This window comes from Cricetulus griseus (assembly GCF_003668045.3).
Source record: "Cricetulus griseus strain 17A/GY chromosome 1 unlocalized genomic scaffold, alternate assembly CriGri-PICRH-1.0 chr1_0, whole genome shotgun sequence".
NCBI lineage: Eukaryota > Metazoa > Chordata > Mammalia > Rodentia > Cricetidae > Cricetulus > Cricetulus griseus.
Genome location: NW_023276806.1, coordinates 233,619,822 through 233,628,896, shown reverse-complemented (window position 1 = coordinate 233,628,896; position 9,075 = coordinate 233,619,822). Strand labels below are relative to the sequence as shown.

General features: G+C 52.6%; 1 long non-coding RNA gene across 3 annotated transcripts; it reads left to right on the top strand.

Annotated features, from left to right (window-relative positions):
- Window positions 1–1,115: 1,115 nt before the first annotated feature.
- LOC103160620 lies at window positions 1,116–7,804 on the top strand. 3 transcript variants are annotated; one of them, XR_004772125.1, is made up of 4 exons: window positions 1,116–1,403; window positions 3,833–3,928; window positions 4,322–4,533; window positions 7,568–7,804. It is a non-coding gene; the product is annotated as an uncharacterized LOC103160620 (long non-coding RNA). The 3 variants fall into 3 exon arrangements; XR_004772124.1 differs by having other exon boundaries at window positions 1,116–1,475; XR_003479826.2 differs by having other exon boundaries at window positions 1,116–1,524.
- The last annotated feature ends 1,271 nt before the right edge of the window (window positions 7,805–9,075 follow it).

The following is a 9,075-nucleotide window of genomic DNA, read 5'->3' as shown; positions in this document are numbered from 1 at the left end:
TTTCCAGGACCTTATGAAAAGATTAGGAGACCCATTTTGTAGAGATGGAAACTGATGCTTAGAGTGGTTGAGGACCTCTGGCAAAGAATCACAGCTGGAGGGGGGCCTAGTGGCCCACACCTTAATCCCACACTCAAGAGGCAGAGGCAGGAGGATCTCTGGGAGTGCAAGGTAGCCTGGTCTTCATAGCCAATTCCAGGGCAGCCAGGGCCACATAGTGTCTCAAACAAAATCCATCCATCAGTCATAACTTGTGAATGTAAAGTCGTGCGTGTGTGTCTGTGTCTGTGTGTGTGTCTGTGCGAGTGTGTGTCTCTCTCTGTGTGTGCGCATGCACGCGTGTGTGGTGTGTGTGTGTGTGTGTGTGTGTGTGTGTGTGTGTGTCTGTGCGAGTGTGTCTCTCTCTGTGTGTGCATGAGCTTCCGGCTGCTCACACATGCACGCATGCGTGTGGTGTGTGTGTGTATGTGTGTGTGTGGTTTCCTACCAAGTATCAGGAGCAGTGCTCATCTGTCCTAAATTAGTCAGGAAAGTCCCCTCTGAAACCTTGTCTCCTTGTTCCCTGAGCAGACTGTTTCTCACGTCCCAAGCGCTGGGTCCCCCCTCCCCTGTGTTCTGCACATAGGGTACAGACATGCCACCATCCTAAGCCTGTTTCCTGGTCTGACAGGGGAGTAGAGTCTATCTAGGGCTTGCTGGGGTGGATTTAGGAGAGATCATTCTCACAGGGGCGCTGGAAGTCCTTTGTCACTTTGGGACATGGAGGACAAATGCAGACTAGTCCTGTCCTAAAGCGCCCGAGACGCCGAGGGCAGCGAGGACCTAAGAGAAAAGCCTTCCCTTCCCATCTCCGTTCTCTTCCGCGTTCCTGCCCCTCTTCCTTTTCCTCCTCTCCCCTCTCTTTCCTTTTCTCTCTTCCTCCTTCTCCCCTCCTCCTCCCCCTCTCCTATACTCCTCCCTCCCTAGTCTCTTTTCTCCCCTCCCCTCCCCTCCCCTCCCCTCCTCCTCTCCTGTTCCTTTTCCCCTCTCCTCTCCTCCTCTCTTCCTCTCCTCCCTCTCCCTTCCTCCCTCCCCCCCTCTCCCTTTCCTCTCCCCTCTCCTCCATTTCTTCCTTCCCCTGTTCCTCTCCTCTCTTCTCCCGAGGCCTTTCCTTCCTTACCCTCCTTCTCCCCACTTCCCTACCCCCCACCTCTCCCCTGCCCTCTCCTCTTCCCCTCTCTCCCCCCTCCCCTGCGCCTCTGTCGGCTGTGCCTGGAGCCCACACTGACACATCTTGTACTTCCCGTTTCCAGGGAAATTCCTTGCCCACTCGACCACACCCGCCCTCGAGGACCTGCCCATCTCTTTGGGCAGAGCAGAGGCCAGACAGGGACCTGGATTGTGAGGCGACACCCCCCTGCTGGGTGTGTGCCGGGAGCCTTCGAGGGGCAGGACAGCTCCCCTACCCCGGAGCCTGACTTGGGTTACAGGAGGAGGTGGGGCCGGTGGAGTGCGAGCGTGCGAGCCTCTCCCCGTCGAGCTGCAGTTAGTAGGACAGAGCCCCCTCCCCACGGGTCCCCTGACTTCTGCTTCCTGCCCTGGCACCACAGCACACTGGCACACAGACACTCGAGCCCCTCCCAGGCACCCAGAGAGGACCAGCTGCATCTGGGGGCGCCTGGCCCTGCCAGGGTCACAGCGCCTCCGCAGGCCTCCTCCCCTGCCGGTGCCCCCAACTGCTGAGCAGCCTGGAGGTTTCAAGCAAAACACCACTCTGCTCCGGGGGGCCGCAGCCCAGGCCTGGGGTTATTTTTAGCAGGGATTCGAGAGAGGCACTTTTCTCCTTGACTTTCACTGGGCGCCACCCTCAACCCCCAGCCCAAGACTTGCTCCTGGCTGGGAAACCCCCTCCCAGGAAGAGGAAATCGGTGCATTCTGCTCTGCTGCCGTGGCAGGCAGGCGTGGGGCGCACTGATGGGGGAAATTCCACCTCATTCCCGGCCTCGGGCTCCCACAAGTTTGGGGAGCAAAGAGGATGCTGTGTCTAGATTCAGGGTGCCCAGCTTTGGGAGCTGGAGCCCCAAGGGACCACTTGGTTATTGTTAGGGACTTCTGGGAGTTTCCACAGAGGTTAACTTTATGGGGTTTTTTTGTTGTTGTTTTGGTTTTTTGATATAGGGTCTCACTACCCCTGGCTGGCCTGGAAACGGCTGTGTAGACCAGACTAGCCTTGAAATTACAGTGATTTGCCTGCCTCTGACTCTCCAGTGCTAAGATCAAAGGTGTGTACCAACACGCCCCAGCCTTTCACAGGATTTTTTTTTTTTTTTAATTACATTTTGCTGGGCCTGGTGAGGTGGCACAGTGCGTGAAGGTTCTTGCTGCCTAGCTTGATACAGCCTGAGTTCAACCCCTCTGACCCACCTGGTGGGACCTGATTCCAGAAGGTTCTTTTCAGATCTACACACTGAAGCACGCACGCACGCACTCGCGCATACACACACACACACACACACACACACCCACAGATACAGACACAGACACACACACACACACAGACACCACAGATACACAGATACACAGACAGACAGACAGACAGACACACACTCTCAGACACACACAGACACCTACAGATAGACACAGACACACACACACACACAGACACACACACACACAGATACACAGACAGACAGACAGACAGACAGACACAGACACACAGAGACACCACAGACACACAGACACCCACAGATACACAGACACACACACAGACACACACAGACACCCACAGATACACAGACACACACACACCACAGACACAGATGCACACACACACACACACACACACACACACACAGATACACGCAGACACACAGACATAGATACACAAACACATATGCAGACAGACACAGACACAGACACAGACACAGACAGGCACACATGCAGACATACACTCAAATACACAGACAGACACACAGACATAGACACCCAAAGACACACACAGACACAGACACATACACAGACACACATGCAGTCATAGACACAGACAGACAGACATGTACAAATACAGACAGACATAAACAAATACAGTATAGCTGAGACTGTGGACATGGTTAGTGGCTTTGCATGTTCACTGTGAAAGCAAGAGGACCTGAGTTCAAATCACCAGATAAAGCAGAGATCTATGACCCCAAATTAGGGGTCGACCCCAGGAGATCACTGTCCAGACAGCCTACCCCGACCTAGAGTGTTAGGTTCATAGAGAGAATAATGTATAGAGTTGTTATTAGATGAAGGCGTGTAACATGACCCACACACTCACACCAGCACACATGCAAATGCGTGCCCAGACCACACACACACACAAAAGTAAGGCTCAGGAGTCCCGGGGTTCAGTTCCCAGTGCACGCCTCGAATTCCAGCTCCAGGGAACCTTTGCTTTCCACTCTCCTTTGTGGGTTCCCACACACATGATAGGTGCACACAAAAATCTTTTTTGTTGGTATTTTTCCTTTTCTTTTTCTTTCTTCCTTCCTTTCTTTCTTTCCTTTCTTTCTTTCTTTCTTTCTTTCTTTCTTTCTTTCTTTCTTTCTTTCTTTCTTTCTTTTTTGTGTTTAAAGACAGGGTTTTTCTGTCTTGGAACTTACTCTGTAGACCAAGCTGGCCTCAAAGTCACAGAGATCTGTCTGCCTCTGCCTCCCAAGTACTGGAATTAAAGGCATGGGCCCCCACTGCTCAACTATTTTTCCTTTTTAAAAAATAAGTTTAGCTGCTATTATTGAGTAGGGGAGTGGACAATAAGGTTAGTAGTGATGACAGTACTAGTTTTTTAGACCTGTTTTCTCTCTGTGTGTAGCCCTGGCACCACCATGCCCAGCCAAAATTAACTTTTGAGGCTGACCTTGAACTTCTGATCTCCCTGCCTCCACCTGCCCCGGAGGTAGGATTACAGGTGAGCACCACCATGCCCAGTTTATAAGGTGCTGGGGATTGAACCTGGGGCTTCAGGCTTGCTAGGCAGGTGCTGTCAGTTAGGCCACACCCCCAGCCTGTGGGTAAAAATGTCCTGAAGGTAGAAAGGCCTCCACTGAGGACACAGGAAGTGGGTGGGAGTCAGTGTGGAGACCAGAACAAGAGGCTGCGAGTGAAGGCCGGGTGCGGGGGAGGGCCAGCCTGGCTCCTGGGACGCCGGCCCCGCCCACTGCTCTAGCCCCTCACCAAGCACAGTGGTTTTTTAGCAAGGCCGAGACGTTGAGAAATGCTCCTTCCCAAGGCCATTTACCCGGGGACAGGGAGAAGTGAGGCTTTGTGGTTAGCTTATTTCTTTCCTGTCCTCCCTTTCAAGGTCGTTCAGATTCTGGGCTTCCCCCATCCTTTGGCCTGCAGAGCAAAAAGCCGAGCTTCCAGGAGAGGTATGAGACGGCTGTGGGTGCTCCAGGCCCCTCTCTGCAACTCCTGCAAGTTGCTGCGGACCGGAGGATGACTGAGACGCAGCCTACTGCCTGTTGACATCAGAGTTGGCGCTCCCAGGAGCGAGAGGAGGGTTAGGAACCAACAGTAAGCGGCTGGCAAAGGGAGGCGGGTAGGGGGACTCCCTTCAACACTCAGCTCCTCCCGGCCCGCCTGCCTGCCTGCCGGCCTTGCCCTGCGAGCAAGCGCCCTGCGTTCCACATTCGGAAAGGAAGAGCGCTGACCTGGAGTCAGAAGCGCTCACTTCCGGTCCTAGGGCTTCCCAGGCACTTCCCCTCTCCAGGCCATGGTCTCCTGTGAACACGAAGGAAGCCGTTTTTGGAGGACTTGGACAGGTCCTGCCAGGTTTCCTTTTCCCTGCCTTAGCTCCTTCGCTTGAGTCATCTCTGCCGCCTGCAGTGCCGGGCTTTCCCATCGGGCAGGCAGCACAGCCAGGTCTGAGCAGCAGACTGGAGCTCCTGTGGGCAAAGCTAGCTGCTCTGGGAAGGGCCCCAGGGAGAAGACCGCTGTCCTTAGTCACACACAGCATCCCTCAGCAGACACACGAGCTGAGTGTGGTGCTGCACGCCTGTAATTCAGCCCGTGGGAAGCAGAGGTCAGGCTTTCCCGGTCAACCTTGGCTACATCGTGAGATTGAGGCCAGCCTGAGCCACTTAAAACCCTGCCCCTCCCAAACCAAAACCAAAACCAGGAGCTGGAGCGATGGCAGGGCGGGTAAGGTGCCTGTCACCGAAAGCATGAGGACAGGCAAGGTGGTGGTGTGTGTCTGTAATGCCAACACTGGGGGTAACAGCAGGGACAGGTGGATCCCTGGAGGCCATTGCCTGGTCAGCCTGTTTGAATGAGTGTGCTTGGGTTTAAGTGAGAGCCTGCAAAATAAAGGTCGGGACTAATGGAGGTCATGTGATGCCCATCTCTGGCCTACACACACATACACACACACACACACACACACACACACACACACACACACACACACACACGTACATGCAGTGTCATGGGCACACATTTCCTTCTCCACCCTGGCTCGCACTTGTTCCGGGGAACCTGCTAGCACAGAGACCTGCTTGGCCCTGCCTGCTCTTGGGTTCATACCCATCTGGCATTATTTGTACTGTTTTCCCTCCCGGTGCTTGGTGTGAATTAAAGGAAGCATGGAGATGGGGCTTCGCCCTGGGGCACCCTGCTTGAGTGGATGCCAGGAATGGGGCTACAGAGAGGGGAAGGCAGGTGAACAGCTGAGTGATACCCTGTCCCGTACACTGGAGTCTCCAAGGCGCTGTCGTTTGTGGGCCCAGTTCTGTTTATCTCATGACCACACTTCTTTTTAAATTTATGTTTTGCCTGAGTGTTTGTATGTGTGCTATGTGCATACCTGGTGCCTGAACAGGTCAGAGGAGTGTGCTCAATCTCCTGGAACTTGAGTTATGAGTGATGTGTGCCAGGAACTGAACTTGGGTCCTCTGGAAGAGTAGCCAGTGTGCCTAATTGCACAGCCATCTCTCCTGCCCCCTCTGTCACAATTCTTAACGGTCCTGCCTCACTTTGTGAGTCTGTACGTGACCTTGTTGTTTTTTGAGACAGGGTTTTATGTAGCTCAGCCTGGCCTCAAATTAACTATGTAGCCAAGGATGACCTTGGCTCCTGATCCTCCTGCATCACCTCCTGAGGGCTGGAGGTACAGGTGTGACAATTTCTCCCACTGTGTTTGAGGCTGAGGTCTGGACAGGTAAGGCGGGCCTGAAGCCTTGACCTTAAAACAAAAACAAACAAACAAACAAACAACTGAATGAATGAATGAATTTAGTTTTGCATGGCTGTGGGTATGGGCAGGCGGGTACCCTGGTGTGCTCCTGGAGAAAAAAGGACTGTGGAATTGGGTGGGGCTTGAGGTGCGGCTGGGTGGAGCATTTCTGTCTTTGCTTTTTTGACCCGCTTATGTAGGAGAAGATGAGTGAGTGACAACTTGTATTCAATCTTTGGTTCAACAAACATTTATGCTTGGAGCAATGCCATTCTTAGGGACTTAGTCTACTAGGCCCTCTCCAAGCCTGTGGTTCACTGGCTTGTCACAAATCATGTGGAGTGGCCTAGTAGACTGGTTATGTTCCTTGCATTTATTTGCTTTTGTGGGTGGGTTCATGTGTGCCACCAAATCCACTGTGTGCAAGTATAGGTCAGAGGACAGCTTGTGGGAGACGGATCTCTCCTTCCACCTTGGAGGTCTTGGGGACTGAACTAGGTCACCATGCTTGGTAGCAACCTCCTTTACCTGCTGAGCCATCTTGCTGGCCCTGGGTCCCTGAAAGTCCCTCTCCTTCTTGTGTGCTGGGATTGTACCAGGCCTATACTCTTGCTGTAGGTGCCTCAGGCTTGAGGAGAGGGCTCAGAGAGAACACAGTTCTGATTATGAAACATGTGGAACCCACACCGGCTTCTCCCAGACTCTTACAGGGCATTATGGCAGTAACCTGGGGCCATGGAGGTAGAGAGGTCATATCTGACATGCCTACCAGATTTGAAGGGCTGCAGGTACAGGTAGGAGGTCTGGATTTGACTCAGCCTTGTTCAGCTGCAGACCCTGTCCCCAGAGTGTGTGCCTGGTGTGTGACTGGCAGGACTCGATGGGGCTGGATGGAAGAGTCAGTGAGAACTTGAGGTGTCTCAGAAGAGTCTGTGAGTCCGGATGAGGTCTGGGAACACAAACAGCTTCAGATATGTTGTCATACTTGTATATAATCCCAGTTGAGGCGGGAAAGCTGAGTGTCCCAGGCCATACTGCACCACACAGTGAGATCCTGCCTTAAAACAAAAGCAAAAAACCAAAACAGTAGTGGGTGGGGCTGGGCAGGTGGCTCAGTGGGTAAAGCACCTGCTTTGAAAACATGAGGAGGGTGGGAGTGAACCTATTTTTACCTCAGAAATATGGCTTTTAGCAGAAGTTTCCAAAAGTGTGTTACATAGTCACCCTATTGAGGTTTCTTAGCAAGACTACCTGATAGGTACATACAATTTAAATCAAAAACAGATATTAGCTACTTTGAAAGTTTCACTCCTGCAAAAATTATCCAGTGTCCGTGAGTTCTATGGTCATGGTTTGCTTCTTGCTGATGTTTTACAGATTCTTCTCTGAAAATTCAGTTTAAAATGGATTTCAGGATTTCTTATTCAGAACACGGACGCTCTCCTTGTGAGTCACTGAGATGGAGCTCTGTATAGAGCATCTACAGCATGCAAAAGGCCCAGGTTTCAATTCCCAGTATGGTTTATTTTTATTTACTTAAGATTTCTGTCCTGAAAAAACTATTTTGACTGGACATAGCCTATTTAAAAGGAAATAAAGTTTGAGTCGGGTGTAGTGGCGCACCCTTTATTCCCAATACCCGGGAGGCAGAGGCAGGTGGATCTCTGGGTTTGAGGCCAGCCTGGTCTACATGGTGAATTCAGAGAGTTCAGGACAGCCAGGGCTACATAGAGTCTTGAAAAGTCAAAAACAAACAAACAAACAACAAGCAAAAAAAAAAACCCAAACAAACAAAAGTTTGAGAGTAAAACCCCATGCATCTTCTTTTATCTTGTTTATTTATTTTTTTGAGACAGAGTCTCCTGTAGCCCAGGCTGGGATTGAACTTGGCATATAGCCAAGGATGAACCCGGATCTCCTCAAGTCTCTCCTCTCCTCCTGTCAAGAGCTGGGATGTCAGGCCAATGTCACCACACCTGGCTCTTCCTGGTTTTCAAATGGAATTCAAACAAATCTGGAGCCTATGTTTTTTTCTAGTTGGTCAAGAGAGATGTCCTTACAGCTGGGTCTTGGGGGTGGAGTGTGAGTCTGTCATCTCAGCACTTGGGAGGCAAAGCAGGACAGATTATAAATGTGAGGCCAGCCGGGGCTATATATGGCAAGATCCTATCTCAAAAACAAATCAAAAGACCGAAGAAAAAGAGAGTGAGAAAGGCGGTCCTCTTATGACCTCCTAATGGCCCTCTCCCCATGATAAGGTAGCCATTCCTGACTTGTGTCTGTGGGTAACCCCCAAGGGGACAGCCCACGGAGGAGTGCTATAATAAAGGGTGAGGGTGGGCCTTTGGCACTGTATCTCAGGGCATGGACCAGGGACAGTCATGTCCTCCAGGGTTGTTTGTCTGTCTGTGAGGGCTGTTGGCATGGTGAAGACTTCATTGTCTCTTGCAAGATGTGGGTGATTGAAGGGAAGCAAGATGGGCAGGGAAGCCCCACAAATGTTTGGACCCACAGCATTGGTAGGAAAGGCAGTGCCGAAAGTCAGGGGGAGAGAGGATGTGAGAGATCAGGAAGCCAGGGTGGCCCGGGGCTGGGAGAGCAGGGAGGCCGGGGGCTGGGAGGGCAGGGAGGCCGGGGGGGGGGGGTGGGGGGGGCGGGAGGGCAGGGTGGCCCGGGGCTGGGAGGGCAGGGTGGCCGGGGGCTGGGAGAGCACGGAGGCCGGGGGCTGGGAGGGCAGGGAGCCGGGGGCCGGGAGGGCAGGGTGGCCGGGGGCCGGGAGGGCAGGGTGGCCCGGGGGCTGGGAGGGCTGAAATCACCTTGTCTTTTACCTTGGGGAACGTAAAGGTTAAAGGGAAAGACAAAGTGAACAGGTAAAAAATGTTCAT